We start from the raw sequence: 20569 nt of genomic DNA, 5'->3' as shown, positions 1-20569 counted from the left end.
TCCAGGTCGTTCCCCAGGAGACAGTCGACGGGCTGGGATGTTCTCACTGCGACCTTCTGTTTACTGACCACCCCTCCCCACTCGAAAGGCACCAGGGCTACCTTACATAGGCTTTCTGTGTTGTCGGCTGAAATGACAGGGCAAAATACGTTGGGGAGGACCTGGTCCTCGTGGACTAAATGGCTGAGGACACCGGTGATACTGGCCCCGGTGTCACGGAGGGCTTCTACTTGGTGGCCATTGATCGTGACGAGCTGCCCATATTTCTTTGTGTTAGAGGGCAGGAGGCTCCCAGGGACCATCTCTCTATCTCCTAAGGACACTAGGGCCATAGCGGCGGGTTCCCACTCCTCGGCCTCCTCAACCTCCTCCCCCAGGGCTACATTGGCTATCTGTCTAGCGGGGGGTGCTGCCTGGTTGGTGCGTGGGGCCATGGGGCATTCAGGGTCGTTGGCGTAATGCCCGGGCTTCTGGCAACGGAAACAAGTGATGGTTACCCGGTGCCCCCGCCTCAGGGGGGGGCCGGATACAGCTGGTGGGGGTGCCGGGAAAGGCGGAGGTTGGGACTTCGGGGGGCTAGTCTGGGGCTCTCTCTGCCCTCCCTGGTTTCCCCCCCTCTCTGGCGGGGTGGTCCCTGACTGGCTCGGGGATACTCTCCTACAGGGCCCCGGGAGACCCGGGTGTTGGTCCAGCGATCCGCCTCGACAGCCAGCTTTCTCGGGTCCGTGAGCTTGCTGTCGAGCAGATGCTGGCGTAGTTCCACAAAGCAGTTGGCAGCCAGGTGTTCCCATAACATAAGGTCAGTTAGTTCTTCCAGGGTGGTTACCTTGCTGCCCTTGATCCACCCATCGAAGGCACGGCTGAAGAAATTCACATATTCCACCCAGGTGGTACCCGGGATCTTCCGGCAGTCCCGGAACCGCTGGCGGTACATCTCCGGGGTGAGGCCGTACCTTGTGAGGAGGGCCGCTTTCATGTGTTCATATGAGGTCTGCATGGAGGTGGGTAGGTCGAGCAGGGTGTCTCTTCCTTCGCTCAGGAACCGTCCCCATAACCCAGCCCCCCAATCCTTTTGCGGGACCCGGTGGGAGGTCATGGCGACCTCGTAGGCCCGAAACCACTGCTGAATGTCATCACTCTTGTAATATTCCTTGACCACATCCTTGGGGATGTGGACCTTTTGTTCCGTCGGGGCGGCCGCCTCCCGGTTCCCCGGGGGCCGCGCTTCTTCGCTTCTTGCTTTCAGTTCTATTTCCTTCAAACTGCGTTCATGTTCTAGTTGAAGTCTCCTTCCCTCGTGTTCTCGTTGGAGTTTCTTCTCTTCCAGTTCTCCTTGCACTCGCAACTGTTCTACTGATAGCTTTTTCTCGGCTAATTTCAACTCGCCCTCAATTTTGAGTTTGGCTAATTCGAGCTCGTCATGGCGACTTTTTTCTCTGTCTGCGAGTTCCTCCGGGGATAGGCCCCCGTCTGGTACGAAGCCTCGCACCTGGTTGCTGCTGCGTTCTCCTTGGGAGGGTCCTGCTTCGTCGTGGGGCTCCACCGCTCCTTCTGGGCGGGGGGCTCCCGAATCCACCCAAGCTTTCAGTGCCTTTTGCATATCTTCTTTGGTGTTGAGACCAGTGGTAGCGATTCTGAGTTCCTTACAGAATTGCTTTAGTTCCCTGTGAGTGTACTCTACCACCTGTTCCACCTGGAACACGGTACTGGCGTCGTCTTCTACGAGAACCACGGTGTTTCCTTCTGCCATCTTTGTCGGTAGTGCGTCAGCCGTTCACGGTACGATCTCTAGATTATGGGCCCGAATCCCGTTGCTTGCCACCAATGTTAGAAGGCGACCTCAGAGGGGCCCGGAGGGGGGCCCTGACTGTCCTGAGACCAACCCTCGAGGTATCGTAGCCGGGCACTGGCGGGAGACTCCTCAGGGGAGGAATCTCGTATCTAGGATCGTACACTCGGCACCACACGACAAAGAGACACCACACCGAGAGTTCTTAAGAGCAAATCTTTATCAGATCGGAGTGGTAAGATCTTTATGAGCAGCAAGGCAATATATATACAAGTAGAGCGCGGGCTCACAAAGTCTTGGAGGGGGGTTAGGAGGTAGCGGGACAGTCTTTGGGGGAATGGATCAAATGCAGGAGCGTAACCGGCGCACAGCTCACAATCCTCGAGCTGGGGGTTACGCTTGTCGTCGTGGGGTCCGGCGGGACCAAGGGAATCTGGGGGCGCTGCGAGATACTCAGCAGGCTCGAGTACAAGTTCGGAGGTCTTACGATCTTCAGGGAGCCGCGAGTCACTCAACAGGGCTCAAGCACAAGTTCGGAGGTCTTACGATCTTCAGGGAGCCGCGAGTCACTCAGCAGGGCTCAAGCACAAGTTCGGAGGTCTTACGATCTTCAGGGAGCCGCGAGTCACTCAGCAGGGCTCAAGCACAAGTTCGGAGGTCTTACGATCTTCAGGGAGCCGCGAGTCACTCAGCAGGGCTCAGGTGTTTCCAAGGCGAATCTGCCGGACAGTCCCAGGGCACCCCTTGTTATAGGGCGACTCCTCTTTGATGTCCGGAGTCTGTGCAGGCAGGGGTCTTGTCACCTGGGGGTCGCTTGTTGGGGGTTTCCTGTCATTGTCCTTTGATCCTTTCAGGGCCGGGTCGGGAGGAGCCCCAGACACCCAGCAGGCGTGGAGCCAGCCCTCGGGGAGGCCGGCGGGTCGATCGAAACCCACCTTCCCAGGGAAGCGCAGAGGTGTGATGAAAACTGCTCCTCCCTCTCTCATCCCAAGGGGAGCGCGATGTCCTCCAGCCGGAGTGGCGCCTGTAGGCTAGGGTCGCGCTGGGGCCGGGCGGCCATCTTGGTGCATGAAGTGGGCACGCGGGCCCGGGGTGGCCGAAGGAGGAAGGCCTACGGACGGGGGAAGTCCGGGTCGGGTGTGTGTGTTCTGGTGGGAAGGATCGGCCAGGCCAGGGGCTCGGGGCTGGTGTGAGGTGCAGGGGTCAGGTCTGACTATGTTACGAGGGCCGGGTCTAACACACACGCAATAGAATCAGTAAAAAACAGTCAGGGGCAGATGATAACACTTACAAGCCCACCACTGGGCTCGAACTCGCGGCAGAAGCGAGGCTGGGAACACGGCGCTAGCAGGGTGAGCTAGCACGGTGGGGGGGCGACCTGACCTGAAACCAGGGTCTTGGGTCGCTCAAACCTACACATAACAGACACCCATGTCACATTACCAGACATCCTCACACACACTACTAACACCCTCAGAACTCCGTTTTCTGTACGTCAGACTTGTATTTGCATTGTGACGTTTTTCCGCCAGATCTGCCCTGCTAGGTCGCTCCCCAGCCACTGCGCTGCCCCCCTGAGTGCCGCTCTGGTTCGCCCGCTACCTGATCCTGACTCCCACTCCCTGCTCGCCCGATCGCCGATTCCCGCCGTTTTTTCCCCCCGCCCCCCTCCCCTCGCTGCCTGGTTCCCGCCGCTTCTCCCCTACAGCCCGCCCTCCGAGCATCCCATTCGCCACCCCGCTCCCGCCTCCCAGCTGCCCCTCCCTCCCTCAGCCCCCCTTATGGAGGCCGCGCAGCGGTGAGGAGAGCGTACCTTGCCCTACTAGGTCGCTCCCCAGCCACTGCGCTGCCCCCCTGAGTGCCGCTCTGGTTCGCCCGCTACCTGATCCTGACTCCCACTCCCTGCTCGCCCGATCGCCAATTCCCGCCGATTCCCGCAGTTTTTTTCCCCCGCCCCCTCCCCTCGCTGCCTGGTTCCCGCCGCTTCTCCCCTGTGGCCCCGCCCCCGAGCATCCCATTCGCCACCCCGCTCCCGCCTCCCAGCTGCCCCTCCCTCCCTCAGCCCCTCTTGCGGAGGCCGCGCAGCGGGCGCGCCACCGGCGCGCTGAAGGCAAGCCCGTCTGCGCCCGTCCGCGCCTGGACCACGCCCAGCGCAGAACCCCTGGACCTCACGCTCGCCACGACGCCAGACTCAGATACGACGCCGACTCCCTCCACGCACTCAACGCCGGCCTACACAACACCTGCTTCCAGGCCGCCCCGAAACGGACCCACGGACCCTTCTCCTGCCGCACCTGGAGCTTCACCTGTGACAAACCCACCAAACCTCCCAGAACTGGACCCAACCACCTCCGCTGCTTCCTACTCAACACCCGCTCCGCACGCAAACACGCCGTCAAGCTCTGGGACCTGCTCGACACCTTCGCCCCAGACGTGGCCTTCCTCACCGAGACCTGGTGGAGCGACTCCTCAGCACCCGACATCGCCATAGCCATCCTTGACGGCTACAAGATCACCCGCAGGGACCGCGCAAATGGAATCGGAGGAGGAATAGCCATCGTCTACAAGTCCACCCTCAAGGTCACCACCCACGCAGAGGACACCCTCAACACCGCCGAACACCTGCACTTCCGGATCCACACCGACCCCAACACCACCCTCAGAGGAACCCTCATCTACAGACCCCCTGGACCACGAGCACAGTTCAGCGACTCCATCGCCGACCTCGCCAGCACCCACGCACTCGCCTCCACGGACTACATCCTCCTCGGGGACCTGAATTTCCACCTCGAGAACAACGACACCAACTCCGCCACTCTGAATGAAAACCTCGCCAACCTCGGCCTCAGACAACTCGTCACCGCACCCACCCAAGCCGCAGGCCACACGCTGGACGCCGTCTTCTCCACAAGCACCCACGTCGCCTTCGACCACACCTCCGAACCCCACTGGACCGACCACCGCTGCATCCACTTCACCTTCAAAAAAACAACCATGCACCATCGCACCCAACAGCTGCCGCGCCGCTGCTGGAACAAAGTCACCGAAGGCCAACTGACCACCACCCTCGTCCAGAACCCACCTAACAACCCCACCTGCCCTGACGCCGCAACCTCAGACAGTGGATCGACGACTGCGCCAACACCCTCGCCCCACTCAAGAGACCATCCAACAGCCACACCAGCAGGATACCCACCTGGTTCACCGACGAGCTCCTGACCTCCAAACGCGCCTGCCGTAAGCTGGAGAAGGAATGGCTCCACAAACGAATGCCAGAAAACCACGCAGCCCACAAGGACGCCACCCGCAGACATCACCACCTCATCAGACTTGCCAAGAGATCCTCCTTCAAAGACCGCCTGGATAACAACGCACACGACAGCAAAGAGCTCTTCCGCATCGTGAAAGAACTCTCCAATCCCGACGCCAGCGCCAACGAGATCCCACCCTCACAAGAACTGTGCGACTCACTGGCCATCTTCTTCCACCGCAAGATCGCTGACATCCACGACAGCTTCAACTCCATGACCGCACCAACGATGCACGACTCCTCCCGCCCGCGATCACCAACAGCGCCAACCGCCTGACCTCCTGGGCCAACACCAACGACGACGAGACACGCAAGATCATGAACTCCATCCACTCAGGATCTCCGTCAGACCCATGCCCACACCACGTATTCAACAAAGCAGATGCGGCCATCGCACCCCAACTACGGAAGGTCATCAACATCTCCTTCAAAAAAGCGACATTTCCGGAAAGCTGGAAGCACGCTGAAATCAACGCCCTCCTCAAAAAGCCCAAGGCGGACCCCACGGACCTCAAGAACTTCCGACCCATCTCCCAGCTCCCGTTCCCGGCAAAGGTCATCGAGAAAATCGTCAACATTCAACTGACCCGCCACCTCGAAGACAACAACATCCTGGACCCGTCCCAATCCGGATTCAGACGTAACCTCAGCACCGAGACAGCCCTCATCGCCGCCACAGACGACATCAGACGCCAACTGGACAACGGCGAAACATCAGCCCTCATCCTCATGGACCTGTCAGCCGCATTCTACACGGTCTGCCACCGTACCCTATAGATACGCTTTCAAGAAGCCGGAATCCAAGAGAAGGCCCTTGAGTGGACCACGTCCTTCCTCTCCGGCAGAACACAGAGCGTCCGCCTCCCACCTTTCCGGTCAGAAGCCACCGACATCATCTGCGGCGCCCCCCAAGGCTCATTCCTCAGCCCAACGCTGTTCAACATCTACATGGCCCCCCTCGCACAAGTGGCCCGCCACCACAACCTCAACATCATCTCCTACGCCGATGACACCCAGCTCATCCTCTCCCTCACCAAGGACCCTCACACCGCCAAAACCAACATTCACGAGGGCATGAAGGCCATCGCCGACTGGATGAGGAGCAGCCATCTGAAACTGAACTCGGACAAGACGGAGGTCCTCATCCTCGGACCCACCCCCTCAGCCTGGGACGATTCCTGGTGGCCGACAACCCTGAGAACAGCACCGATACCAACCAACCACGCACGCAACCTAGGATTCATCCTCGACTCCTCCCTCTCCATGTCCAAGCAAGTCAACGCCGTCTCTTCCTCCTGCTACAACACTCTACGCATGCTCCGCCGGATCTACAAAGTGGAGAGGTGTGGCTCACTGGTTAGAGGCGGCAGATCCGCAAGCAGAGAATCGGCCAGGGACCAGGGTTCAATTCCCGACGCGGCAGGGTCGTGGACCAGGGTCAAAACGGACTCGATAATTCTCGCCTCGGTACCTACTCTAACCAGGAACTCGGCAACTCTGGGCATTAGCTTGCCTCATCTCCACAACGGCCCCCCACATTCGCCGGGGATGCCTGGTTTCACCTTGGAGATACCCTGGAGGTACCATCTCACAGGGATAGCCAGGACGGGTTCCCCAGCGGTCTACAGCGCCACGACGCCTCAGGGCAGCAGTGCGCTTTACAAGACGCATACATTTACATTTACATTTACACAAATGGATCCCGACCGAAACAAGAAGAACAGTGACACAGGCCCTCGTCAACAGCAGACTGGACTACGGCAACGCACTCTACGCAGGAATCCCAGCCAAACACCAACGGCGGCTACTACGCATCCAAAACGCCTTCGCCCGACTGATCATCAACGCCCCCCGCCGCAGCCACATCACCCCCGTCCTGGGAGACCTGCACTGGCTCCCCATCGACAAGAGGATCACCTTCAAGCTCCTCACCCACGCACACAAAGCACTCCACAACACCGGACCAGCCTACCTGAACAGCAGACTCAGCTTCTACACCCCCACCCGCCAGCTCCGCTCCGCCAACCTCGCCCTCGCAGATGTCCCCCGCATCCAACGTACGACCGCCGGCAGCAGATCCTTCTCTTACCTTGCCGCCAAAAACCTGGAAACACCCCCCCAACCCACCTACGACAGACCCAAGACCTACTCACCTTCAGAAAACTCCTCAAGACCTGGCTCTTCGAGCAGTAGCGGCACCCCCACCCCCCCCCCCCCCCCCCACCCCTCAGCGCCTTGGGACCCTCACGGGTAAGTAGCACGCTTTACAAGTACCCTGATTGATTGATTGATTGATTGACTTAATGCCGATCATAAAAGGGGGCCATGCTTACATCTGGTGGCCTGCTTTGTCTTTGCCTTGAAGGGATATCGTTTTGTGTTTAAAATGAACATAATGAAAATATCAGAACTACAAGTACCAGAATGTAATTTTAAATGAATTAACTGCCTATATATATTTTACGTTGGTCTGTGCTCGCTGGGGTTAATTCCAGTACTGTTTTTTCTTGCATTCTGATATGTTTAGCATCTCCCTTTCTTTATCCAAAACTACAGGTGAAAGATTTTAAATTATAAATTGATGATGTATTTACACGCTTTCAGGGTAGATAACTCGTGTTGTGGTTTCTGCACAGATCTGTAAATATTCCGTTTCTAGAAGCCTTGGGCATGAGATCAGTGCTTGTTTATTACACTGCTGCTGCTCTGTCGTTCAATCACATTACTCCCCTTGATCTTTTAATATTGTATTTGTTATCATTGAATCTTTTAGATTACAGATTCAGTATGCTCTTTAATTTACACTCTCCTACTTTCAGGCCCAAAGTATTTACATGTTTTAAGAACAAATTTACTCCCGTGGAACAGAAAACAAAGAGTTCAAACCTCTTGATCGAGGGTTTTCAGCAACAAACACACATGCATTTCACTTTGCACTTCATTACGTTAATAAACCGTAAAAACACGGCCACACAACAAATACTTACGTTACAGAGGGAGCAGCAGTGTATTAATCATCCCAGCCCACCCGATGACGCCACCGAGCACCAGTACCACCGGAAGTAACAACAACAGTAGTAGCAGCAGCAGCTCAGGGTGGGACCAGTTAAGCAAAACAAACCTTTACATCCGAGGACTTCCTCCAAACACCGCTGGTCCGGTCAAACTGTTACAGCCGTAAGTACTTTTTTCCAATGGAAACAAAATGTAAATCTTAATTCGTTTTTTAATGTGTGTAATTTGGGTGATAACCTCAAACAGAAACGTACGTTAAAACATTAGTGAAGTAAATCAGCTATTCAACCCTAGGATACATGTTTTCAAACTGGTCACTACACTTATGTAATACAATTTAAAATTTTGCAAACAGATTTTCCATTTTTAGTTGATCAGGGAGATGTTTAGTTGTCTTTTAATCTCATGAGTGCATTTCTAGACCAAAACGCTGATTTTGATTTAAATAGCTCACAGGCTATCTGGTATTTCCTTTCGCAAAAATATGTTTTCTGAAGCTGTCACTAGGGATTTTCAATGTGGGACGTTTCTGAGTTTCTTTCCGTGCCGGTCAGTGGAAAAGTGCTGTGTCGTGCCACTTGTGTGCATAGACTACTGGCAAAATTCATTATAGAGTGCAGTTACGTTTACTTAAAGTCAAATTGTGAAGTATCGGTCTGTGGATGTTTTTTTTTATATATCGCCATTGCCAGAGTAAGAAAACCATTCCAAGATGGCACGGATTCCTAGTATGTTCCCCCTTGTGAACAAAACAGGTGTCTTTAGCTCTTGCAACTAATGTGGACCATAGCATTTATTTGGATTTCACATTGCTGGGGCCCCTTGTAATTATAGCGATTACTCCTAGCAACGCAGTGGATGCAACAAGCAGTAACATTCTCTCTGCTATGAGGGCCTAACATGCTCTACTACTGTTCATGGCCTGCTAACAACGTTTGTCTCGGTATAATGAATAACTGGTGAGACACTATGAATGTACCTCTCCTCCCTTTTATGCTATACCTTATATAATCAAGCATTTGCAATGCAATGGGTCTCGCATTAATGCGAGTTTAAGCTATTGGCATTGTAAATGACAATGCGTTTTATTTATGTTTCAAAAACCAAAACATAAATGAAAGGCATTGTCATTTACAATGTCAATAGCTCAAACTCCCATTAATGCGAGACCTGTTATATCGCATTTTTTTTTTTATTAGAAGCGTTGGAAAAACTGCCAGTCACCCCGCATTTTGGCTGTGATTGGTCCCTACCTGCAGATGGAGGCGTGACTTTTCGGACACCATTGTATTCTCGTGAGGCTCGCACAGTGAGAAATGGTTTGCTGCTACACTGCGCGCGCGCCGCATCAATTAGCGGAGCCCCATCAATTAGCGGAGCCCCGAACATGGCGAGGAGCTCAAGGCCTGCGCGGGGCTTGGAGGGCTACCTGGGATCACCAGGGAACAGACAAGAGGCAAGTGCGAGGGAAGGGTGATAGAGTGCATACAACAAGGCAGGCCCGGTTCTAGGGTGGGCCGGGTCAGCCATGTCGACCCACACCAAACATGACCCTTCCCACCTAAACATGAGTCTTGGCCCCCGCAGTGAGGACATGAAGACCAATAGAAAATGGGCACTATAATTTAAAACTTTACACCCGAACGTTTGTTTTTCTTCCTATTCTGGGAGTGCAAGATTGGGCCTGGGCTCTTTCTCACAGCCATCCCCGATCACCCAACTCCTTTTAGAAAGGTGGGCTGGCCGGCAGGTACAATGGGAAGGGGTCTTTTGCCTACCGTCCTGCTACTTGCCAATCGTCCTGCTGCGTGGATATTTACTTCATCGCTGTAGAACAGAAGTTTGATTATTCTGATTCACCTTTCCTGACCCCCCCCCCCCCAGTTGCTTATCACATCAGGCTGCGACATAAAGTTTGACTAATGGAGTAGGTAAGAGAATGTTATTTGTTTTTCTTTTTAAAATCTGCCCAGGCAGGCACATAAATGGTGTGTTTCATTTTAATTTCTTTTTTATCGTAACGTGGCCATGGATGCAAGATAACAATAACAAACATTGTCATAGCCAATAGGTCTCGCCTTTGGGACCTTATAAGTATTTAGTTATGCAGCACAATATCCTTACTGCAACAACATTAACTGTTGCATGGCTAAACACTTATAAGGTCCCAAAAGCGAGACCTATTGGCTATGCCAATGCTTGTTTTATTTGTAGCATGCTTGTGTGGCATTTTAAAGACACGTGGTTTTGACTTTATTTCTATGGATTTATGTTGATAATGTTGCATTCTGTTGAGATGGCTTGATATATCACATGGAACTGTGCATCCTATTTGTTTCTAATATAAAGGCTTTTTAGGTCTCGGCTACCGAAGGCTGCGCTTGCGCAGTCTCGCTTGCGAGATTTAATGACTTGGAGAAGAGGGGCTTGAACCCGCCTCTCTTCTCCCCTGTTCTCCATTGGCTGGCCTCTTGAATGCTGGCCAGCCATTGGAGAAGAGGTCAGTCATTCCGATCAGGCCCCGTCCTTTTCGGATCGGGGGGCGTGTTTTTTGCAAGAAGTCTCATTCTCTCCTCCAGGAGAGAAAAGACAAACACACCCCGAATCCGAAAATGCCGCTGCGTTTCTCCGAGGCATTTCTGCTCTGCCTCGGAGAAAGGCGGTGGTGTGCCTTTTGCTCTGCCTTGTTTTTTCTCTCGCCATCATCATGAACCATATATGACCTCGACGATTTAACACCCTTCCCCGGTCTTTTGGGGAATTTCTTTCAAGGAGACTACTTTGTTATGTCTGAAGCCTCAATCGGGAACTATAGGCACCTGGTAGTGCTCGGAAAGCGCGCGCCGCGGACTCTGCAGGGGGCCAGAAGGGGTAGTGAGCAGAGCGCGAGCGCTACGTCACCGAGGCAGCGATTAGCGCGAGCTCTGCCTGTAACACCGAGGCAGCGATTAGAGAGAGCTCTGCCTGTAACACGCCCCCGCCCTGTAGTAAAGACTGGACACAATGAAACGATTCTTCTTTTCATGCAGTTTTCTCTTCCACTAATCCCGCCATTCAGCAGTTTAGCTAGCTTGCAAATTCAAGTTGCATGCTGCCTTCCATCCTGCCAACCCCACCCTCCCCCCCCCCCCCAACTGACACCCCCTCACCCTCGCTCAAAAAAAATCTCGCTATTCACCGATGGACACCATCTTCAGTGCCGAGCAGTCAGTCTTTTCAGAAGAGAACGTTTCTCCCAATGGAATGGATAGCTCAGGGGGCTAATGCACACGCTGCTGTGATCTGTGTGTGACACCGTATCTACGCAAAGAAGGGCGCGCTTGTTTGCTGTTCCTTCCGAGTACGACACAACGGTCGCCATTTTCTAGGGAAGCAGCAGCCCAGTTCATACTTGTTGGCCGGCAGGTCTGAGGCAGCGGTTCGCAGTCACTCCTCGGACAGACACTTCTGTTCATTCGTGCTGTGTTGTAGTGTCGGGAGGGGTGGGGGACACCGTGCCAACACCTCTTGACCCTTCCCTCGCCCCAGCCCACATCCTTGCACCCTAAAGTCTGTTCTAAACTTTCATGAGGGGACAGCTGGCAAACTCCGAAACTATACAAACTTTCTTACAAAAGGCTCAGGCTATGTATAGCAACCTTTTCATGGGGGCTAGCGTCGCAAATGTACAAACTGTTTTTGTGTTAGTCGGCGCAAATACAGATATAATCTGAATTACTGCACTTGGATGCTGTTTTTCACTCTGAGTAGTTTCTGTTGCCTCAGAGGGAGAAGAGCACCCGGTTTGGACCTGGGGGCCCTGGGTACACCAGAAAAGTAATACTAAGACTGTTAGAAGTAACGGGCCACTAAAGTTGCATAGAAACAGCTGTAGCGAGGGCATTAACCCACTGAGATATGTTTCCAGCACTTATGCAGTTAGGAAATGGAAAGAAACTATATTTAATGTTGGTAAAGCTTCCCTTTCGATTTGCCCTCTACTCCGGATTTTAGTGTGCTCTATCTTGGTCAATTTGAAGAGAACAGGGTTAGCAAGAGCCAGTGTAAGTGGGCGCTATAATACAGGCGTGCTGTTTCAATAGGCCTCCCTTTTCGAAGTGCTGCGAGCCTTAAATGCTATAGCGCTACATACCTGCGAAGAGCGCCAGGAAGTGTGTTTTTGCCTCCCTCTGTCCCAATTATACAACTGCCAACATTGGAGGATTCAGAATGTAAAATTAGTAACTATGCAATGTAGTTAAAAAGAAAAACGCTTGTTCCGCGGAGAAGCGCCTAGTAGCGATTCCTGATGCAACCAGGTGTCGAATGCATCCCTTATGGACTGCAGTAGTAGTACTGGCCCTTCAGAAGAGTACCGTAACTCCGATACTACGTGCCATAGCAGGTGCGGGGAAAGGCAATATTGAAAGAATCCTGGGCAAAAAAAATGTGGATTCATAACCTGTGGTGGTAAAACGAACTGTCGGTGACCCGCTCCCTTCCCCAAGAAAGTCCTCGTAAATAGTGCAAGAGCCTTCCCCCCCCCCCCCCCCCCCTCCCATCTATCGGGGAGGCTGTGGTTCTATTGTGAACCCCGGACAGCCCCTCTGTTTTCTTTGTGAAGCCACTCATGCGTGCACGGAGTTGCTGCTTTGACGTAGGCCGACAAGCCGCCTTTCATCACCCCAGATTTCAAGAGTTTAGACTTTAATAGCAATAAAGACCACGCAATAAGCATAAATAAAATCAATTTCACTTCCCCGCGGGCCGCTTTGTTTGCATGTATTACGCGAAGAGCTGGATCTTAAACGTGTTAAGCTTCCCTCAACTTGTGGGCAGCGGGGGCTGAGTTTGGGGAACTCGACAGCAGTTCACAGCTCCGAACACGAGGGCACCACATCTCCAGGCTGCGAGCCGTGCCCGCTGCATGCGTGTCCGTCAGTCAACGCATGTCAGAGATCAAGTGGACACATCGGGCACCTTTAAAAACACTAGTAGAACTCGAGCCGTGAAATAAACATTTTATGACCGCTCCTGGGCAGATGGGGGGAGGGGTTCAGGGTGCAGGAGGGACACGTGGATTTGCTACACTTTCATTCTCTAAAGCAAAGGAGCGGATAATTATTTCAGCCTGCTGGAAACAGCGTCCACGAGGCGAGGTGCCCGCTGCAAGAACGCGCTCTACCCCCAGTGCAAACATCCGCGTTACTTTCACAAATCACTGGGATGCAATCCATGGAGGGGGGGGGGGTCCTGGGGGTGGCAGGGGCTGGAAATCCGCTTCAGAAAATAAGGCGTTATTTTACGCCATTGGGATTCAAATTAGAGTTAAAAGATAGTTTTTTCTCAATGTGTACCGCATTATTAAAAATATTTTAGTTAATTCGATTTCCCCAGACTGACGTGGAGAAACACACAATAAAACATCTAGCAGCATATAATATGGGCCCATGAACACACCCAGTTCGCAGGGGAGAGCGAGGGTGTGTCAGTTTATGAACTCAATCTGTTTGTTTAGTAAAGCGCCAACTTGCGACAACAATAAGCTTGACGTTGGAGCGCTGCAAAGTAAAGTGGCGTTAGCAAAGGATACTAGCGACCCTTGGGAGCCACCCTACAAACCTTCCCCACTGTCAAGATCTCCAGCGCCGTGAAGCCAACGGAGAGAAAGGGAGACACACACATACAGAGCGAGAGACAGAGAGAAGTGTGAAGTATGGGAGAGTAAAAAACAATATATACACACACAGTGTGCTGGCGGCCGGCTGTGCACGATCGCGTGAACGCAAGCGTTAGGCCAGCCAGCAGCACTTTGAAAATCCCACATACAAAATGTCTCTTAGATCCAGCGCAAGCGCTGGGGCTCAGCGAGACCTAAAAACAGGAACAGTTCATAGACATAGAAGTAGGACTACAGTTTGCAGTAACAGTCGACATAAAAGTAGGACTATTTGACAGCTGTCGTAGACATGGAAAAGGGACTAAAATGATAGCCGCCTCCACAGACACAGATGAAGAATTACAGACAAATCATATGTGTGACACAGACTTAGCCGAGAGAGACGTTGAGGTTTCAGTGACCGTCACCTGGGTGACCCGCTAATTGAACGGTGTGATAGCCTTACTTGGTGACACTCATGGTTCCCGGTGGATTGCAAAGTATGACTCACTGCACAGCCTGGACAACACGGTCTGGAGGCCAAGATTGAGCAGCAAACCCGAATTGCCCACACAGTGGCTCGCGGCCTGCCAGGGCCTGCAGCCTGGCCAGCCTTGGCAGAGTGTGTTACAGCCCAAGTAAGTTTAAGTTTTAAGCCTGGGTGCCAATGGCAGTGCGCCATCAGGCAGCTGCAGTGCCTGCGGTGTTACTCAAAACGGTGAAATGTGTTGCAAGACTGGCGCCGCGTGAAGTGTGTTTTATGTTGTTGGGGCCTCTCTGACATAGATTCCCTGTTGGGCCGGGTCACTCACATGACGTCAGAGAGGGCCACGAGTCCTGATGTTCTCCTGACTTCAGTTTGCTGGGAAGGAGGGAGGCACCGCAAAAGGCTGGCAATCTTTATGTTGATTTTTCTGCTGGCCCATCCAACAACAGTAGCCACCAGAGTGTTGTTTTGGTCTCGCACATTTTTTTTGGGTTGGGTCCCACCTTGGAAAGAGGCACAGGGTCACTCATGTGACGTCAGAGGGTGGCCCAGTCCTGATGTTCTCCTGACTTTAGTTTGTAGGGAAGGAGGGGGGCCACCAACAAGGCTGGCAATCTTTATGTTGCTTCTCTGCTGACCTATCCAACAACCGTAGCCACCAGAGTGTTGTTGGTTAGAGGTGGCCGTGCAGTAGGTTGACCAGACGTCCCGGTTTTCCCTGGACTGTCCCTGTTTTTGGAGCAGTGTCCCCGTGGCCCAACACTTTGCTCCTAAAATTTGTATAAATTGGTGTGGATCTCCTTAATTCGTGTGCATCATTTATTGGCTGTGTGTGTATTTTGCAGCTGGCTAACACACCTGATAAGCCTATGGCTGCCCAAACAAACTGCCCCCTATAAGAGCACCTTGGAATTGCTAGAGCAAGCCCGTGTCCGCTCATAAGGGAACACCTGGACTCTTTGTACAAAATACCTCTTTTTAGTATAGCATATAAAGAGCCAGCTTCCTACAATTACTTTGCTCAGTTTTATGTTTTCTAATTGCAGCACATTTGCTTCCTAATAGAGCATTGTAGTTTCAATCAATCAATCAATCATACTTGTAAAGCGCTCTACTTACCCGTGAGGGTCTCAAGGCGCTGAGGGGAGGGGGTGCCGCTACTGCTCGAAGAGCCAGGTCTTCTGAAGGTGAGCAGGTCTTGGGTAAGCCGTAGGTGGGTGGGGAGGAAGTTCCAGGTCTTGGTGGCGAGGAAGAAGGATCTGCTGCCGGAGGTCGTTCGTTGGATGCGGGGTATAGCGGCGAGGGCGAGGCCTGTGGAGCGGAGCTGGCGGGTGGGGGTGTAAAAGCTAAGTCTGCTGTTCAGGTAGGCTGGTCCGGTGTTGTGGAGTGCTTTGTGAGCGTGGGTGAGCATCTTGAAGGTGATCCTCTTGTTGACGGGGAGCCAGTGTAGGTCTCAGGTGGGGGGTGATATGGTTGCGGCGGGGGACGTTGAGGATCAGTCGGGCGGAGGCGTTTTGGATGCGTTGGAGTCGTCGTAGGTGTTTGGCCGGGATTCCTGCATAGAGTGCGTTGCCGTAGTCCAGCCTGCTGCTGATGAGGGCCTGTGTCACCGTTTTTCTTGTTTCGGTCGGGATCCACTTGTAGATCCTGCGAAGCATGCAGAGGGTGTTGTAGCAGGAGGAGGAGGAGTCGAGGATGAAACCTAGGTTGTGTGCGTGGTCCGTGGGTGTCGGTGCTGCTCCCAGCGTGGTCGGCCACCAGGAGTCGTCCCAGGCGGAGTGGGTGGGTCCGAGGATGAGGACCTCCGTCTTGTCTGTGTTCAGCTTCAGACGGCTGCTCCTCATCCAATCGGCGATGACCTTCATTCCCTCGTGGAGGTTGGTTTTGGCGGTGTGCAGGTCCTTGGTGAGGGCGAGGATGAGCTGGGTGTCGTCGGCGTAGGAGATGATGTTGAGGTCGTGCTGGCGGGCCACTTGCGCGAGGGGGGCCATGTAGATGTTGAACAGCGTCGGGCTGAGGGATGATCCCTGGGGTACGCCGCAGATGTTGGTGGCTTCGGATCGGAAGGGCGGGAGGCGGACGCTCTGGGTTCTGTCGGAGAGGAAGGATGTGGTCCAGTCGAGGGCCTTCTCTTGGATTCCGGCTTCTTGGAGGCGTGTCATTAGTGTGCGGTGGCAGACTGTGTCGAAGGCGGCTGACAGATCCAGGAGGATCTAAATATTATAGACTGAAATTGTGTCTTTCTTTAGCTTATTATGTACATGCATGATTAGGAAGCAGAAGGTGTTGATCTGTTTCCACGGTTCCCATTGGAACTAGAGTGTTGTGTTCTAGGTTACCAAATCACCTGTCCTTCTGGGAAGGGTAGGAGGGCAGGTGGGGCACTGTCAGCTAGTGGGATTTGGCCCATATGTACTGATGTGATATATCTGTAGTGTTGGATCCAGGCTTGGGGCTGTGAAAGGGGGAATGGGTGCTAATGCGAGTTTTGGGTCCAGTTCTGAAGGACTGAATTTTTTCAAAGGTTGACTTGAGGTGTCAGATTAAAATGCTTAAATTGGGTACAGTGGGCTCAAGAATCTAGGCCTGGGACTGAGGAGACATGGAAAGTGGGTTATCGGTCACTTACCAGTGGAATAAGAATAGTCTTTGGGCGGTCTGGCTGGCTGGGCTGAAAAATATCCCAGTCTCTAGATGCCACGTTAAAAGATTCATGTGGCTTGTAAGCATGTGAACACTCAGTACTGTGGGTGGATGTCTTTGAGTCATTGGGGAAGGAGGGGAAACGGGACGGAAATAGTTGTCAATGCCATTCCATCATGTACCCTTTACAAGGCCTGAGGTGTTGGTGAGTGTTTTAGTAATGCATGTTCCAGGGCAGTCACCTTGAAAGAAAGGGATTATCTGCTGAGATTTGAGGCTTTCTCTTTGTGTTTGGAGTTTGTTGCATGTGGATTTGGTTGTGTGTCCTCTAGAAAAGGAGTGAACACTTTGCACTCTCTTATCCAGTTGTCCCAAGCGGATGAGTGGAAGGCAGCCAAGTCCATTTTCAAGTTTTCAGCCAGAGATATTGATGGAAATGAGATGCCCCTGGATAAATATAATTTAATGGGAACTGTACTCCTTCCGCTCTTAGGATTTGCGTCTCGCATCTGCGTGAAGTGGACAGACTCATGCTGATGATTTTGAGCTTGGTATTCTCGTCAGCCACCTTACGTTTCGCAGAGTGCTTAGAAGAGCGTTTAAGCCCCCACCAGTGCTTCATTACTTTCAATCAACCCATCTCAACTGCCCCAGCCTCTTCGTCCATGGAGTCAGTAATCATTACTCGTCTCTGGTGGTTACACAGACCCCTCAATGTCCATATTCTTTCTCCCCACAATCACATTTTGGCATTTTTGATTCCATTAGCCCCTTCATCATCTTTCATCTGCCGGAGTCAACCAGCTCCAGCAGGGCTCTGCCAGTGACACTACATCCTCTGCAGTCTTCTTTTTCCCTGATCGTATCTGCCTTTCCCAGTCACTAGTAGGAGACATATAGACCTACAAGACCCCATGCTCTCTCTTTTACAGAGTGAGCGGCGTTCCTCCTGCTTCCATTCAAACATCACACAGAACACCCCAACACATTCCTCTTCCATCGAGTGGGGTGTTGTCTCTCCGATCCTCTTGCTGATACTTTAGGACCAGCTGCACCTACCTGACCCTTTTATAAAGAGCTCGACATGGTCCCTCTGCTCTTCTGGCGGAGCATCTACAGGCAGTATACCTAGCAAAGGAAACTGCAGCACAATTAACCCCTTAAAACAAGGGCATGTTCCCGCTATTCCTGGGGGCAGCTGAAGCTCTTCAAACCGGATTAAAGGTTCTGTACTTTCCTCCACTAGAGTCAGGGTATTGTGTCCATGCTCTCCTGGATAGTACTCTTAGTTCTCAAGTAGAGCACAAGGTTCATAGACAGCCATTTCCCTTAGTGTGGCCACATTGCATTGTGTTGAGATTGGAACATCCCACATGAGCCGGAAAGGTTATCATCTTTTTTTATTGATTGAGGAAGAGTCTTTGGTTGGAAAGGTTGGGATTCACATGTTGTTGGAGTAGATTTGAGTAACAGCTTGTGAAGATGCTCTGTTGAAAGTAAACCTGTTGAAATAAATCAATGCTTCAGATTAATTTAAATGGCATGAAGATTTGGGCAAAACATGTTTTACCTCAGGGTGTGACTCTATGGGGCTCATACCTACCACTAATGGAGGTCAGGATCTCCTTTTTGTCTGTATGTTACCCCCAGTGGCGCACAACTCTTGTGCTGGTGCCTGTGTACTCTGCTGGACAGGAAGAAGTGCGAAGTATGAAAAAGTATGTCGAGCTTAGGGGCACTGATCAGCCTGGCTCCCCACCCTCCAAGGAGAATTTGTGGAGGGCTGCAGTACATGAGGAATGGATGTGGAGGTGCACATTCTCTATTTGTCTTCATTTAACCCAAATAGAGTGCCTCCAAAAGAAAAGATGGAATTTCAGGAAGTGCTCGGATCTCAGAAACCCCTCAACTTTGCAAAAATGCAGGATTAGCAGCAAGGAACATCCAAATGCACGTTGTTTCAATAAGCCTCTTTTCATACTATTTAGATTCTAATATTATTGGCAGCATATCCACCTTGGTATTTACAATGTGGCCTTATTGGGCACCTACCGTATGAAAGATTACTTCTGTATTGCTTGTGGATGGGATTCGTCATACCTAGTCGAGTGAAGAAGGAAAAAACTATTCCAAATCTTTGGTGCCAGCAGTTCTCCCATTCTATTGCTTCGTCTTCTTTCCATTATACTTCTGTTGTAAAGGAAAGCTGGGTGCTGTATTGCATTGATACTGCTGCACACGGGTGGCATGAAGCAAATATCTTGTGCACTGTTGGGTACTATTTTGGAAGGCTAAGATTCATTTGATGTGTGGAGGTATATTGTGAGCACCACCTGAAACGAGAAGCTGCTGTCCTCCTCAATTGTATTATTCCCATTCTCTGAGAAACCACTAGGTTACATTTCTTCTGTCATTAAGCACGAGGATGCAGAAAGGGAGGATGTTAGACACTCGCATGCACACCCACTAACTACCACCCTGAATTCTCATTCCACTGTGCCATGGTACCCTTCTTGGTTGCAAACTGACACTTCTTGGTGATGCCAGGCAATCCCTATGTAGACACGCTCTCCAAGATTCCCCAGCTACTGCTGCACATGCGACATTTCCAAAATGGGGGCACACTGTACACAGTGCATACAAGAACGCTTTTACTACGCAATCTCCCAAAATATTGAGATTGCACAGGCCACTTTGACAAGCCAACCTATAGTGGCCAAGCCTGTACCTGGATGGTGCTTCTCGATTGACCCCTAAAATACCATTAAATTCTGAATATGTTAACCTAATTTGATAGCTTAAGATATACATTCCTAGTGCCTACTATGTCTGTACTTACACAATTTATTAAGGATTCTTTGACACGTAAATGGATGTGGGTGACAAAGGAAGAAGACTGATGAGAGAAGTAACCAGAGGGAAAACACAGATGACAAAATGGAACTAGGTACTATACAAATGAGAGAGGTGAGTGAGGAAAAAGCCAAATGAAAGACAAATGTGAGGCATGAGATGGAGAAGAATGGAACAAGCCACAGGTCAGATGAGGGCTGGCCAAGACATGCACTGGATGGAAAAGCAGAAGACTAGCACAATCTGAATACAGTAGGGTAGCAAGATTAAAAAATAAAACTTTAACTTCTGCTCCCTTTAAAATATATTTCCTAGCAGTATAGTACTATTACAAGGCATATTAATGTAACTAAGCTGACCTGTACGGTAACTAGGTAGGCTGTTTGTTCTAATGTAATCTTTTGCAGTACCTTAGAGACTAGGGGCTTATTTACAAGCCCCTTGCGCCGGCCGGTGCTTCACTTCTTCCCATGTTTAAAGTGACGCACCGGCGGCACAATGGGCTTGTAAATAAGAACCTAGGTTTCTATGACAAAAGCTTTTATGTCTCCTTTAATGATGAATTAGTAATATATGTTAATGTGTAATTATGGAATTACCTTGTTCAATAAAATATAATCCAAAGAAAAAGATAAATGCACATAGTAGATGAGACTGCACATGCTGAATGAAAGAGGAGACTAAAGAATTAGGCTGGTGAGAAAAGGGAGTGGCACACAAATGCGAAGTAATGATGTAGTAAAGCGCAAGTCGAATGATGGCGGAGGCCAAGACCCACACAGATGAGTGGATCAAGGCACAGATAAGATGAGAAAAGCAAGTGAGGCACGATTC

At 51.6% G+C, this 20569-nt stretch overlaps 1 long non-coding RNA gene across 1 annotated transcript in view; it reads left to right on the top strand.

Annotated features, from left to right (window-relative positions):
* The first annotated feature begins 9435 nt into the window (after positions 1-9435).
* The window catches only part of LOC146856312 (uncharacterized), a 108435-nt gene continuing 97301 nt past the window's right edge, over positions 9436-20569 (top strand). Inside the window, exon 1 of the long non-coding RNA XR_014980925.1 lies at positions 9436-9570. This is a non-coding gene — a long non-coding RNA (uncharacterized LOC146856312). The remainder of the gene's footprint in view (positions 9571-20569) is intronic.

This window comes from Triturus cristatus, chromosome 4_1, assembly GCF_964204655.1.
Source record: "Triturus cristatus chromosome 4_1, aTriCri1.1, whole genome shotgun sequence".
In the NCBI taxonomy this organism is placed as follows: domain Eukaryota; kingdom Metazoa; phylum Chordata; class Amphibia; order Caudata; family Salamandridae; genus Triturus; species Triturus cristatus.
This window is presented reverse-complemented; position numbering and strand designations above follow the sequence as displayed.